The sequence below is a fragment of the Crocuta crocuta genome, unplaced genomic scaffold, assembly GCF_008692635.1.
Source record: "Crocuta crocuta isolate KB4526 unplaced genomic scaffold, BGI_CrCroc_1.0 scaffold11, whole genome shotgun sequence".
Lineage (NCBI taxonomy): Eukaryota > Metazoa > Chordata > Mammalia > Carnivora > Hyaenidae > Crocuta > Crocuta crocuta.
The window spans coordinates 854,041-870,489 of NW_027528624.1; the positions used below are offsets into that span (position 1 = coordinate 854,041).

Consider the following 16,449-nt stretch of genomic DNA (forward strand, 5'->3'; position numbering starts at 1 on the left):
ATCATACACTATTGTGTGACAACAGTGTTACAGAGGCAACAATAAGATGACCTATCCAAGACCAAAGGACAAAAAAGTTCTGCTTACAGCAGCCTTTTCTTCCTGAATGTATATAGAGAAAAGCTGGTAGATACCCTAGTAAAGCACTAGCTAATATATATAATACTGAAGGGGCGCCTGGGGGGTTCTGTCAGTTGAGTGTCCAACTCTTGAATTTGGCTCAGATCATGATCTCACTGTTCATAGGATCAAGCCCCATATAGGACTCTCTCTCCCTCTCTGTCCCTCCCCCACTCTCACACATGTGCTCGCACTTGAGTGCTCTCTCTCACAATAAATAAGTAAACAATTTTTAAAGTACTGCAAACATACGTGAAATATAATGCAGGCTACAAATGAAATCCCACATGTAATTTTAAATGTTAAGTAAAAAGAAAAAAGTAGAACTGATTTTAATAATTTACTTAATGCAGATTTCCAATGTATTAGTATTTCAACATACAATCAATATAAAAACATTGAGATCTCTTACATTATTTTTTTCATACTAAATCTTCAGAGTCCAATGTATGTTTTATACTTAGAGTACATTTCAGTTCATACCAGCGGCATTAATGGTCAAAGCCTCATGTCATTACTAGCTACTATAATAGAGCAGCACTGGATTTTTTTTAAAACTCTGTATTCCATTGGCTTGCCTGGGTGGCTCAGTCAGTCGAGCATCTGACTTCTGCTCAGGTTGTGATCTTGCAGTTTGTGAGTATTTTTTTTTAATCTGTTTTCCATTACATAGACCAGATCCAATTTCTCATCAAAGTGATCTTAGGAGTTCATGTACCATCATGTGCCTTCTGGTCAAAACACTTAAGTGCAATAAAATAGGAAATCAATGTGACTATATGAATGATTCCCTAACATAATACCATTTCTAGCTCAACCCCAAAGCCAAGATTTACCTTAATAGAAAAAAACACTAAAAACATTTCCATTAAAAAACAGGAAAAGGGGGGCACCTGGGTGGCTTAGTCGGTTGAGCCTCCGACTTGCGCTTAGGTCATGATCTCGCGGTTCGTTGGTTCGAGCCCCGCCTCGGGCTCTGTGCTGACTGCCAGCTCAGAGCCTGGAGCCTATTTCAGAGTCTGTATCTCCCTCTCTCTCTGACCCTCCCCTGCTCACTCTGTCTCTCTCTCTGTCTCCTAGAAATAAATAAAAATGTTAAAAAAAAACAAAACAGGAAAAGGGCAAGGTGTCCTTTACCACAATAATTATTTAACACAGTACTGGAGGTACTAAAACAGTCCAATTACACAAAAGGAAAACATAGTAAGCCCTTGAAAGGCAAATACAAAGTTATCATTATTTGAAGATTATATGATTCTTGACCCAGAAAACCTGAGTGAATCAACTATATACCTATTTAAAATAAGAGAAGGCAATAGGTTAACTAGACACAAAAATTAATATGCAGAAATCAATAGAATTAATATATACAAACAACAACCCTTCAGAAGCTATCATGGAATAAATGGTCCCATTAAAATAACAAACAAAAGTAGGATACTTGTGAATTAATGATGAAATGTCCAAGACCTACATCAAGAAATTCTTGAAACACTGTAAGAGATTAAAAGAAAGTTTGAGAACAAAGGCATACCGTGTTCACAGGTAGGAAGAGTCAATATCACACCAAAAAAACCATAATTCTCTATTAAGTTTTAAAGAGATGTAAGAGAAATGACATAATTTTGCAAGTAGGGACACTGAGGGTTTGGAATGCATACCTACCTAAACATGAATGACAAAGACAGGATGAATCATATGCTCCCCTCTATCCCATGCCTAGAGGGCCTAATTCTGATTAAAAAAAAAAAAGTCTATATGCCCTCCATTCCTCTGGTTGCCTGTGTATGATAACAAAAGAATATACACCATTTCCCAAGTTCTTTCTCTGCCCTAGCAGTGAATCCATGTAGTGAGATGAATGTAAGGAAAAAGATCAAGTTGAAGAAGCTAAAGAGGTAAACTCTAATCTCAATGCTCCTACTTAGAAACTTTATAGAACTCACCTACCTCTCAACCTCAGTTTCCTTATCTGTAAAACAGATTAAAACATGCCTACTTACCTCACAAGGTTGTTGTGAGGATGGGAACTGAAGTTTGAAAGAGCTTTGGACCATAAAACTCTTCATTGCTTTGTTGTAGTTTATTATCTGACAAGATGCAATCCGTGTTCCAGTTCATGTTTAAGTGACCATCACTAACCCAGCTTTAAGTCTGACATAAATAAATTCAGTGTACGCTTATTCCTCAGGTTTGTTTACTTTTTAAGAAGCTTCGAGGAATAGATCTTCTCTGGATTGAACCATCCCCAACCTCTTGAAGGACTGCCAGCTGTGGTTTCAAATAATTACCCAGGAACATTTGACCTGAATTTTCTTCTTCCTCTCCTATTGTCCTCTTCTCCTAGAAAATGCAGAATTGTTTACAAAAGGGTGGATGTGAAACACACTGAAGCCACTCATGTGAATAGAATTTATGTGTCCTTGACCCACCATCAGAGTAGGCCCACGAGTGAGAAGTAAAGCTTTTGTTGCATTGAAGTCTCCAGATTTCGGGGTATATTTGATTCCAAAGCACAGTCTTTCCAGTCCTGGCTCCTACTACTTGGGTTTTATAAATGAAGTAGTGATCAGAGAGAGGAGTTAGAGCTCCAGATCTTGCACATGGAGCAGATCCATGAGATAGCCAAGTCTAAAGTATGACCACCTCTATAGGTTGCTGACAGGAAGTGGGGATAAATTTAACACTGATGACAAGTAGACACTTTTTAAAAATTTCCTGAGGCCTTTTTTTAAAGATCTATCCAAAAAATTTCTGTGTAAATGGCCATTATCACATAAGGGATAAAATTAGATTTGGTAACTAGGGAAAAGTTAGACTAACAATGGGTGGGTGGGGACAGTTGTGACTCAGTTATAAAATTTTTTCTTTAGGAAATTGTCTATGGATGGTGCCTTACATTTCAGACATAGCAAAACAATAGATGTGAAATTCAGCCCACATCTTTCATACTTAAGATTGAGTGAGGCTATCATTTCAAAGAGCCAGTGAGACTTAACAGAGGTCCACGCTGCCCCCCCCCCACCATGTGGCTTAAGGGACATTAGCAACAAATGCTTTTATTTATAATGAGAAAGAGCTGAAATATGGAAGGAAGTAACAGGATGACAGGATTTCCTATAAAGTGCGTGAACAAAGCAATAATACACAAGGTACCTTTATAAACAGCACTAGTAAATTGGACATAAATGCCTGACATGACCTTTTGTGCTTTTGAGCTACTTCAGTTACAGTAACATCAGAGACAGCAGCCAAAAGCATTTACTATAAATTCAAATGCATTCCTACTCATGTGAATCAATGCATGAAAATCAATGAATACCTCACATTCAGGCACACTCAGAAATTGTATGCCCAGACACCACACAGAGAGAAAGAATACACGTCTTATCTCATTTTCTGTAAAAATGTTATATTTTGAGAGCACCAACAAATGTAGTCTTGAGAAGGAAACAGCAGACTTCATTAAGCAATTATGAAATTCAAGTCACCAAATTAGCATTCCTAAATCACTCAAGTCAGAATAACTTCACTGAGATTTGTCCTAAATAATTAATAAATCACTTTGCAATATCAAAGAATTATTTCATTACTTGACCATTAAAATTCATGGACACCTCTATTATATATGTTAAACTTTTAAATTATTTAGTTCTTCGAAGTAAGGAAAATAATATTATTCTATCCTGTATTCTCAAAAAAATGTTCCTTTTATATTACTTTAATTACCTGATGGCTCTCAAAGAAAGCCATTTCCTACAACATTTTATTCTACTCAAAATGCTTTTCCTGTACTTTATCTAGAATATACATTATGATGTTGTCTCGACACCTATGTGGGAATGACTGGAAGACAAGACACTATGAGTAGGAGAAAGAGAAAACATAAACCTTTAAGAACTTGAGTTTTGATGAAGAGTACACATCAGAATAACGTGAAAGCTATTTTTAAACACAATGAGTCCGATCCTCTGAGATTATAGTTCACTACAAACCTTACTGGTGGGCACATGTTTCTTTTTCACATTAGCTACCAGAACACTTGGGCCAGGTTTGGGACCTCTATCTGTCAAATGGATAGAAGCAGGTGGCAGAGTGTGTGCGTCACACGTGGACATGACCTGGTCATCATGGGTGGACAACCCTAGCCCTGCCTTACTTTCCTCCCTACATTTTTCATCTGCCTCATTGTTCATATTTATTTTTAGTTGATCTTGCTAAATTGTGCATATCTTTAGAAGTAGATCTGAATTCCTTTCACAATGTGAAGAATTTTAAGTGACTGAATAATAATGGGGCAGGATAAATCTTTCAATGGGGAAATGTTATATTTTGTATTACAATTCTGTCCTATCCATGACCTTTCCTTCTCATTTTAGAGTTCCAGCTGGTGGTGTTTGCTCCTCATTCCATCAACCCCATTCTTGGGAGAGGATCTCCAATCCATCATTTACACACAGAATAAACTCAAACAATGTGCTACCCCTCCTGGGGGCACTAGCCTTTTCTCTAATTGCAAAATAAGATTTATTACCTCTCAATCAATTTCAGATATCAAGGAAATATGAGAAAGTGAGGGAAGTAACCAAGGACAGAAATATGTCTTTCCAATACTGTGAAAATTACACCACCCACCTGGGATTATTTCTACTCAGGGTAGTTTAAAGGAAAATGTTAGTGTTTCAGTAACTATTTTAATGTATTGCTTTATTGATAGCCTTCTACACATCGTGTGTAGAGCCAAATTAATAAAGATGCTGAAGAGAGAATAAAAGAGAGTAGTATGGAAATTGGAAGACAATCCAGAGGGAGTTAAATGGCTGCTGAATGTCCATTTATCTGGAAGGGAGGTAGAAGCAAAGGTTAGACAAAAATAATTTGATTGTTGTTACTCTGAGGTGAGAGTTTGAGGGTAGACCTTAAATCACAGGGCTTTTTGTGTAAGAGGCTGTGAGGGCATTTAGTGCTTCCCCTGCATTTTGGAGGGAATTTTGCCCTTTGTTTGGACTCCCATGTGTGAACATAGAATATCACTGTCCCTATTATGGATTGAATTACATTCCCCACCCCCCCAAATATTTTGAAGTCCTAACCTAAAGTACCTTAGTTAGAAGTAAGTGATCTTATTTAGAAATAGGGTCTTTGCAGAGGTGATCAATTTAAAATGAGGCCATGCTGGATGACTAGTGTCTTATAAGAAGGAAATTTGGGCTATTGTGAATAGTGCTTCTACAAACATTAGTGGATTTATTAATTTTTTGGTCATTGTTTTGCCATCTGAGTACATATAGTTTCATGAAAAATTAGAACAATATAAGCAGAGATTATGAAAGGGTGTTTGCAGATTACAGAATCAGGCCATCATACTGCACTGACGAGAGCAATGTCACCAAAATTATCACACAACACTTCCAAGACTTGCGAGTTCTTCATAGCGAAGCCCATCTTTGTTTGTTTGTTTTTTAAATATGGAACGCTTCATGCACTAGCATGTGCAGGGGCCATGCCAATCTTCTCTGTATTGTTCCAATTTTAGTATATGTGCTGCTGAAGAGAGCACCACAATAAAGCCTATCAATGAAACCCACTAAAAGTGGTAGTGATGAAAGTATGTGTGGGTCTAATCAACAAGTCACCTAGCAGATACACAATATTTATCAGAAAAAATAAGGATCATATATCTAGCCCTAAAGCGAATTTGTATTTCAAAAGACTGAAGTCATACAGACTATATTCTCTGACCAAATGAAATTAAGATGAGAATTAATAACAAACCATATGTAAAAGTTTACCATCTACTGAAAATTAATAAATAGGCTTCAAAATAACCTATGACTCAAAAAAGAAATCAAAAGGGAAATTAGAAAGTATTTTTAACTGTGTGACAATAAAAACACATCAAAATATGTATCAAAAATGTTTGGCATTTAAAGCAACATTTCTGGTCTTTCTTATATTAGAAAGGAATTAGGTTGAGGGGTGCCTGGATGGTTCAGTCAGTTGAACGTCTGACGCTTAATTTCAGCTCAGGCCATGGTCCAGGCAGAGCTCCACGTTGGGCTTTGCACTGGGCATGGAGCCTGCTGAAGATTCTCTCTTTCCCCTCCCTCCACCGTGCCCCTCTCCCCTGCTTGCTCTCTCTCTCTGTCTCTAATATAAAAAAAGAAGAAAGGAATTAAGTTGAAAGGCAATGAACTGAACATCTAGCTCAAGAATATAAAAAGAACAGAAAAGATCTACAAAAAGCAAGAGAAAGTTAATAATAAAGACAAAAGGCTAATAAGTAATATATAATAGAGAATCAAGAGAAACAAAAGGTTGTATTTTGGAAAGATTAAGAAAATTGAGGACACTTGGGAAAACTGGGGGACTAAAAAGAAGGCACAATGATCAATGCAAACAATGTAAGGAAGACATAACTACAGATTCCACCAACATTAATAACAATCTGAAGATATTATTAATAACTCCATGCCCATCACATTGAGAATTTTGATAAAAATGGATGATATTCCAGCAAAATAAGCCTTACCAAAATTAGTTCATGAAGATAGAGAAAATCTGAATAATCGGTTTAAAGTCTGTATCTGGTAACTCTGACATCTGAGTTATTTGCAGGTCTATTCTCTCTCTTAATCCTGTTTTCTTGAAACAAGTAGTAACTTTTCATTGAACAGTAGGCATTATATATGAAAAATCGCAGAGGCTCTGGGTGATGCTATCTTCTATTCAAGAGGATCCACCCCATTCTCTGGCAGGCGACAGACGTGGGTGTAGGTAACCTCAACACACCCAGTGCATTTAGATTTGAAGCTGCCCTGCGTACGGTCTTTTCACTGTCTGACTTTTCTCTTACTTGTACCCACTCCTTGACTTTAGCTCTCCAAGCAAAGCCTGGGGTGTTTACTACAGCACTTCTTCCATGGCTTCAATTTTTATCTTCTTATGTGGCACTGTTAGACTACAAAAGACTGCCACCTGGCTTTTCCACCACTTTCTGCTCAATTTCTCTTTTCAACTTAAGAATCAGGGGCGCCTGGGGGGCTCAGTCGGTTAAGTGTCCAACTTCAGCTCAGGTCATGATCTCACGGTTCGTGGGTTCGAGCCCCGCATTGGGCTCTGTGCTGACAGCTATCTCAGAGCCTGGAACCTGCTTCAGATTCTGTGTCTCCCTCTCTCTCTGACCCTCCCCTGCTCATGCTGTCTCTATCTCTCTCTCAAAAATAAATAAATAAGATATTTACAAAAAAAAAAAAAGAATCAGTAAATGAAGGGCACCTGAGGGGCTCAGTCCCTTGAGCATCCGACTCTTAATTTTGGCTCAGGCCATGGTCTTGTGGTTCGTGGGACTGGGCGCCAAGTCAGGCTCTACACTGAAGGTATGGAGACTGCTTGGCATTCTCTCTCTCCCTCTCTCTCTCTGCCCCTCCACTGTGCTCGCTCTCTCTCTCTCTCTCTCTCTCAATATAAATAAGTAAACATTATTTAAAAGAATCAGCAAATGTCTCAAGGAGAAAACTAGCCAAGTATTGGGTTTAGTTCTCTGTACTCCCTTTTTCTTTCCAAGATTTTGTCCCCTCAAGTCTTGGCTGTCTTGACTGTCCTCACACTCCAATGGTCACCTCCTTGGCCTTGCAAGATTGCTGAATTTTTTACCAGTTCTGATTCTTCTTAGCCTTCCCCTTCTACCCAGCTTCTCAGCCTCTGTCCCATGCCCAGAACTGGCAAGGGCCCTGAGGGATCAAACTTCAGGCAGAGTGGGAGGCTCCCTCTCAGTAACATGTCTTTCTCTCCAATATATTGGTACCTCAAGTCCATACTGCCTCAGATGCCTTCAAACATGCTTTTGGCATTGAGCTTTTTGCAGGTTTTCTTGATGGGAGCATTGTTGTGCTATAAGCTATCTCTTTCTAACTGAAATCAGAAATCTGTGTATTAAATAAAGCATGATGAAACATTGAAGACATAATAATGGCTTTAGAAGTTATACTTTTAACATTGGCATTTCAGGAGTTAAATGCAGAAGGCAGCAGCTGAGAAGGTGAGAAACATATTGAAGAGAAGGATAAAGGTACTAACAGCCCTATCTTGTAAAGTGGTCTGTGATGGTTCTAGAAATAAAGATATAAGTATCCATATGCTAACCAGCACAACTCATGAGACATGATCAAAATACAGAATCAGGGGGAAATCAGAGATCTGAGTGACTGGCAGTCATGACTCAGCTCAGGCCAATGGTTTCATAAAAGACTGCAAATCCAGTTTTGAATATTTGATGATTTTTTTCAAGCAAAGCAGAAGAATCTATATTTTTATGTTATAATTATGCTTGATCCTTTATATTTTGGCTCAAACTTTTTTTTCAGTGTGTAGGCCAAATGTAGACTGCCAGTCTACATCCACTAGGAAGACACTAAAATGGTGAACTGAAAGCTCGTGGGTCTGAGCAGAAAGTCAGTAAATATTTTATTAAATAGAATTATTTATGAATAGTGATCTTAGTACATTATTTAGACCTGTGAAGGTAACCAAGGGAGTAGAAAAAGCTAAAAGGGTTAAAATTGGTTACCTTTAGAACTATATCAGAAGGACTATAGTTTTTTATTAGTCTATGCTATTTTAATTTGTTTTCTTTAAGCTTTTTTTAAAGTTTATTTATTGATTTTGAGAGAGAGACAGAGAATCCCAAGCAGCTCCACACTGTCAGCTTGAGCCCATGAACAGTGAAATCATGACCTGAAGCCGAAACCAAAAGTCAGATACTCAACTGAATGAGCAACCCAGGCGCCCCACTATTTTAGTTTTTAAAGTTTTGCTTGTATTACTTTGATTACAAAATTAAAAATAAAAAGGAATTTAAAGATCCCTCCCCCAAATTCCATCTCTGATTTGACTTCCCTGGCTGGAAAATGTATTTCCATCAGAGAACTAAAGCAAATGACTCTCTACCATCGCTTGCTATACTGAGGCCCCAACCGCAGCTCCAGCAGCTTTGCAGAAATGTTAACTCTGCCAGGGTTCATCAAGTTCTGTGCCCAGCTTCTGTACCTGTGCCTTCCTTTCCCACGCTGGCTTGCCTGAGATCTTGTTCTTTGTGCGTTCCCTATATATAATTCTCGCTGATGGCTCGGGGAAGGCAATGGACCTGCAGAACATGTGTCTAATCCAAGGACCAACCTCAGCAGACTGAAGGCCTCCCCAGTTCTCTCCAGTACCCAATGACTCCATGGTATTTTATCATTGAGCTTCCTACCCCCTCCATGAAGATAATCCAATGCCATCCTTGTGACTATATATCCGCTCATAAAAATTGTACTTCCTACAGTAGACACAACCACCCACAGTCATACCACTAGAATATCTTTATCTCCACAGATTCTCCATGCAGATTTTATGAGGCCATGGGCACAAATTTGTATCTTCCCTTCTGTAAAATGTCTCCCGTATCCTGGCAATGAGTCACTTGTCTGCAGCTTACCACCAACAAAAAGATGGCCAAGAGACTAATCTGATCCGAGAATGATAAAAATTACAAGGATTTTATTTGTTCTCTTTTAATTAAAAGCAGCTAATTTCACATTTTACTTTGTATCAGGTACTGTTCTAATTTCTTTGATGTAGATACAATTATCTCCATTTCAAGCCCAGGAAACTGAGGCATAGGAAAGTTAAGTAGCCTGCTCAAGGCAAAAATTTAGTAATTGGCAAAGTCTGTGTTTCAGTTGGCAAAAATTTACTAATTGGCAATGTCCTGGATCTGACTCCAGAGCCTATGCTGTAAGCTACTATACTAGATAGCCTTTTGGTATAAAATTATACATGAAAGCAAAATGGAAAATCCATAAAATAGGCTATAATCATCGAAATATAATTCTAGTACATATAGAAAATTCCTCCTTACAGGGAAAAGAATTCAACATCATCGACAAGTTTGAGTATACTCAATGCTTACGCTCTTATCTTTCTTTCCTCTAATTATTAAACTGTCTAAATGGCATACTGAGCTTTCACAAATTCAAATAAAAAGAAACTTTCTAAGGCTTGTTCGCTAGAGGTCACTCTCCTAACTCTGGAGTTTGGTTGCTCTCACTGCACAAGGCAGAATTAGGCAACAAATAATCGCTGCCATTCATGTGTCCAGCAGATGTCACTAGAAACCCATGGATCCCGAAGTTGACGCTCAGCTAAACAGTTCCACTTCACAAAAATAAGTATCTCACTCTGTCAAGGCAGGTTGTGCTAAGTTTGTTATTTTAATAAAATTTAAAATATAAAGCTATTTGGTTGTCGAGACAGTCTACCTAAAACTCACACAGAATTCACTTATCTTCTAGGAAAAGAAAACAAAGTAAGATATCTTGCTTGATACAACAAGGTAACTAAGGACAAAATAAGAGAGTTAACTGACAGGAATGACAACTCAGACTGGGTTCGAAGTTGGTTTCTTAACAGTTTTTACTGAAAACCATGCTACACCTACGATTGGGGACACAAATGAATGTACATAGCTCCTCATGTTTCTGTTGTTCCTCATCAAGGTGCCCCCAAGAGTCTCAGCCTGCTGCTGGAGCTCGAGCTGACATAACCAAAAAAGCTGCCCAAAGACCGAGGGGGCATTTATTTATTTATTTTAAAGTTGATTTATTTTTAGAGAGCAGGAGAGCATGCACTCGAGATTGGGGGAAGGGCAGAGAGAGAGGGAAAGAGAGAATCCTAAGCAGGCTCCACATTATTTGCACAGAGCCTGATGTGGGGCTCGAACTCATGAACCGTGAGATCATGACCTGAGCCACTCATGAACCGTGAGATCATGACCTGAGCCAAAGTGAGATGCTTAACTGACTGAGCCACCCAGGCACCCCAACTGGGAGGCTTTTTAAACCAAAGGATTCAGGGATGCCTAGGTGGCGCAATCGCTTAAGCCTCTGACTTTGGCTCAGGTCATGATCTCACATTTCATTTCGTGCTGATAGCTCAGAGCCTAAAGCCTGCTTCTGATTCTGTGTCTCCTTCTCAATTTGTCCCACCTTGGCTTGTGCTCTGTTTCTCTCTCTCAATAGTAAATAAACATGATTGATAGATCTATAAATAGATGATAGATCGATCGATCGATAGATAGATAAAAGCAAAAAATGAACCACAGAATTCATTTCTCACAGTTCTTCTAGCTGGGAGTCTAAGTTCAAGGTGCAGGCCCATTGGCTCCCTGGTAGGACTTTCTTCCTAGCTTGCAGACAACCTCCTTCTCAATGTTTTCTCACATGGTGGAGAGAGAGGAAACAAGCTCTCTGGTGTCCCATCAGAAGGCCTCACACTCATGATGTCACCTAAACTTAATTATCTCCTAAAGTCCCCATCTCCAAATACCATCACATTGGAGGTTAAGGCTTCCTTAACGTGAATTGGGGCAGGGGAAGGCAGACGCAATTCAGTCCACAACACCAAGTTTAGTGGTAAAAAGAGGTAATCAGTACAGCCTGAAGTGGGGACTTGCCTATGTCAGAGGAACCCGGAACACACGCTCATGGTCATTTATACTATGTTGGGCCTTGGAGGCCACATCAGCCCCCAAGGATACATATACCCTATTACCTTATAAGGAATTTATTGCTACACTAGTTACTTACTTCAGAATTCTAGTTTCTATGCTGTCAGCATGCCTAGGGCTGGCCTACCCAGGCCTTACTTCTGGGACTTTGCCGGATTTATCAGGAAATCTGTATTAATCTATCACTTCCAGACAGACACACCCTATACGAGACATGCATGGAGGTCTCTCACCCTCAGAATCTAGTGAATATCTTCCAGTTCTATTTACTGTCCATTTCATAAACACGACATTCCAAGAGCCAAAGGCTATCTAATGAAATGAGTATGGAAATAAACATTAACATTTTTGTATTTTTTATAAAAGTGTTTATGAAATGTATAAAAATAAACATTTTTGTCATGATGACTCGGCCAAAATAATGATAACTTATAGTTTCACTTAGAAAAATGCTATTTTAGCTATGGTGAAACCTACCACACTTTATAAACACTGTAGACAGTGCCGAGAAGCATGCTGGGAACAACACTCATGTGTTGACCAACACAACCCACAGGTGCTGCTACTTGTACTTTTATTTGTTTTGGTTTAAAATGTTTCAATATATTAAAATAGATCTTTATATCTTGAAATATAAAATGAATGATAAAGCACTGAGGAAAGGCATACTTTTTAGGCAAGGTGGGATACTGAGGATAGATTATTCCAAGATGAAGGGTTTAAAGTGACTGCAGAACCCAACTCAAAAGGCAGAACATATTTCTGGAATATTCCACGCATAAATTTTGAATGCCTTTGCAGAGAACATCTCTTCCATTTAAACTGTCTTCTCTGCCTATAAATCCTACTCATCATTTAAGGTTAAGCTTAAATAGTTGCTTCACTGTAAAATATTCTCCAACCTCCTCAATCACGATCAGAATCAACAGCTCTGAACTCTCCTCTCTCAGTACATTTTACAAACTGCCACCATTGAAGAGCTTATCAAGTGAAGTCCCTGTCGGGCAGGTAACTCGAGTATGTGTAGAAACACAGGCTCCAGAGCAGATCGTGACATGGATTTTTATTCTCCCACATACTAAGTGTGTGGCCTTAGACACATCATAAAACTTTACCCTGAACCATTTCCTTACCCATGAAATGGAAGTAACTAGGGGTGCCTGGCTGGCTCAGTCTAAAGCATGTGATTCTTGATCTCAGGGTCATAAGTTCAAGCCCCATGTTAAACATAAGCTTACTTAAAAAAATAATAAATAAATGGAGCCATTCTCTTAAAAAATGGTGGTAACAATACATTTATCTTACTGGATTATTAGAATAACTAAATAATATAAAATATGAGAAAAGAATAATGCCTGGTATAAAGCTGCCCTTAATAAATGTTAACTTTTATTAACTCACCTATTAGACTGGTTGTTCTTTACTGTATGTTAGGATCACCTGGGGAGTTTTTAAAACTTCTGATGCCCAGGACCCACCCAAGACCTATTTTAGAAGATTCTAAGTGTGACTCCCCATGTACGTTTTAAGGCTCCCCAAATAAGGTGAATGCTCTAGAGTTGAGGGCCATTGCATCAGATGTTTACCCCTTTGACAAAAGAAATACTCATCTTTGTATCCTCAGTATTTGGGTTAATGTCACATATATGGGAGAATTCAATTATACTTGTTGGACTGAACGGATGTGAGAAGATCCAACAGGTCATAAAATCAAAGTAAATCTTCAAGGCACTTCCTGAGATCTAAAGATGGTTTTAGGTATAACTAAACCCGGAAACTGGTTTGACGGGATAATGCTGAACCATCGGAGATGACGGGAAGATAAAGGACGTGGATTTCGGGAGCTGAAAAAGTAAGCAAGAGTTTTCTCTCAGGAATTTAGAGGTTTTTAGAGCTATGTGGGATCATAGGGGAATTTTTACATTGCTTCAAAAAGGGCTTGGCTCTAGGAGTCGTACAACCTGAAAACATACAGATTTGGACTGTTGAAATGACATTAGATCTTTTCCTTTGTAGGTCTGCTTTGCAATGATTATTGTAATCACAGAGAAGACGACATTTTTACTTCGTTACTTCTTAGCATTCTTTCACCTGACTATCCTCAATTCAATATAGCTCAGCTTCAGTGAATATTATAGAATTTTGCTGAAGATTTTAGTTGCAATCAATCAAAAAGCACTTATTAAGTCCCATATACTCAGAGCACTGTACTGGATAGATTACATACGTGATTCAAGCTCTCAAGTGGCTCATAATTCCAATAATTCACATACAAAATGGTTCAAGTATTAATTCAGAGCCTGAGCAGCCTGAGATCATATGCTTAGTACTTTATGCTTACACTGCAGTTTCCCTGGCTTAACACTGAGGATATTTTAGAGTGTCTTAAGTCAAATACCATTTATTATGAGCCTGGAAACACCTTTTCAGTAGAAACACCAAAAGCCATAGTTTTTTCACCCTCACCTTAAATCTCTAGTAATAGCCAGCCACATATATGCCCACTGAGTCATCTTCATGAGTAAATCAGATGACTCTAAATGAACTGAGTAAAAGATTACTCCTAATAAACTGAAATAGGTCTGTCACATGATGACGGCTATTGTCTGCAATGAAATAAAAGCCAAAGCTCTTTCACCCTCACCCCTGAGCCCTGTACCACCTTTCTGACCCATTCCTATGTGTGGCTTTTTGCAAACTTCATTTTCTCTACACGATCACCAGCCACAGGCAGAAACGGAAACTTCCCTTTTTAAAAGGGAAAAGCATCAAGTGAAACTCTTAGTACTCTCCCTCTTCAATGTCTTTCTGTTTTCTTCCAAAGTGTAAGTTTTGGGAATCTTTAAAGCTCTGATAGTAACAATTTTTCTTTAGTTATTATAGGGAGGAATTCCATAGGAGGATAAGAGAGAGTGTAATACAATTACTCAGCAATGAATCATTTTGTTCAAACCTAAACCACCCGTACTACATATTGTTAATCTCACTTCCTTCAGTAACTTACAACTAGGGGAAGCCTCCAACTAGTCCCTTCTAGAGACTACAGCTTCTTTGTTCAGTCTCACATTTAAATTGCACTTAAATTACTGCCGCACACCTCACCCCTCTTGAGATACGGGTACTTTCAAAGTTGCAAAATTCTTCCTGCCTCCATGACCTAGGCTTTCATACAGACCATATATTCTCCTTTTTAATTTTCTGAGGACAGATTTGTGAGGGCTCTGACTCAACTCTTCATTGCTAGAATCTCTTATATGTGCTCCCTTCTTCTCCTCCCCTTTCTGACTTCTTTAACTCTATCTGCCTCCTTTTATTTTCAGCTTTTTTCTCAGGTTATGAAATATAACTCATTTCAATTTAAAAATAAAACTTCAAATGTATTTGCATCTATTTGTGGTTAGTTACAATGATCAAGTCTCAGAGTATCTTTCAAGAAAGCATTTGCACTTTCAATAGTAGTCTTTAAACACACACACACACAGAAAGAGAGAGAGAGCACGCACGCAAATGGGAAAGCTCAATCTCTCCAATAAATGGTGTTAGGTCATTTAGGGAGCCATATAGAAAAAATATTTAAAATGTCCATACCCCACATCACAAAAATTAATTCCAGATTAATTATAGTTCTAACTTTGAAAAATAAAGCCATAAAGCTTCTAGAGGATAGCATAGGAAAAAATTCAAATCTTGGAATAGGAAAATCATTCATTAAAAGGAAACAAAAACCACTTTCAATAAAGAAAGTAATAAAAAATTAAACTTCATTAACTTTCTGCTTTTCAACAAAACGCCATTAGCATGGTGTTTTGATTTGCCATGAAAAGGCAAGCCAAAGAGTAGGAATGGATATTTACAACCAATATAACTGACTCAAGATTTCTCTCCATTATATATATATATATATATAACTCCTACAAATTAGTATAAACAGACAATTTAATAGAAAAGTGGACTAGAGACTTGAACCAACACTCTATAAGAGAATAATTTAATGGCCAACACACATTTGAAAAGGGACCCAAATTCATCAGTCACCAGGGCAATGCAAATTATAATGGCCATGAGAGAACACAACATTCCCAAGAGATAAAATATAAAAGACAGATCTTTGGTGAGGCTAAGAGCAAATGAGAAATCTCCTACACTTTGAGTATAAATGGGTACAAGTATGTTGGAAAACATTGGCATCACGTACTAACATTGAGCATACTCTATGACCCCACAGCTTGACTTCTACATGCACACTCAACAGAAATGCATGCATATGTACTCTAAAAGATACGTACAAGAATGTCCAGGACAGCATTACTCACAAGAGCAAAAATCTGGGTTGAAACGTGTAACATTAGAAGATAAGCTAAGTAAATTACAATACATTTGTACAATGGCATTTTATACAGTGAAAAAGAATGAATTCCTGCTATATGTAACTTGATTGGATCTCATAAACACAATGTGGAGTGCTAAGATGACAGTCATGAATAAATATATACCATATGATTCTAGTTCTAGACCAGGCATTAGAAGACAGACTAGTGTCAACTTTGGGCATAGAGTAGCAGATACGGCAGGGAACACAGGGCTTCTGGGTACTGTTAATGTTCTACTTCTTGCCCAGGTGGTGGTAATTGTGTTCACTTTGAGATAATTGAGCACTTTTTTTCATGATGTCATACTATGTGTTATAGAAAAAAATATGTATGAGAGAAAAGATAAATGCCTAAATATTAGAACTGGAAATAAGGTCAAAGCTGGACCATTAGCAAGATAAGGAAGGTTCT

At 38.1% G+C, this 16,449-nt stretch overlaps 1 pseudogene; it reads right to left on the reverse strand.

Annotated features, from left to right (window-relative positions):
- Nucleotides 1-5,582: 5,582 nt before the first annotated feature.
- LOC144224250 (U6 spliceosomal RNA) lies at nt 5,583-5,680 on the reverse strand (annotated as a pseudogene).
- Between the last annotated feature and the right edge of the window lie 10,769 nt (nt 5,681-16,449).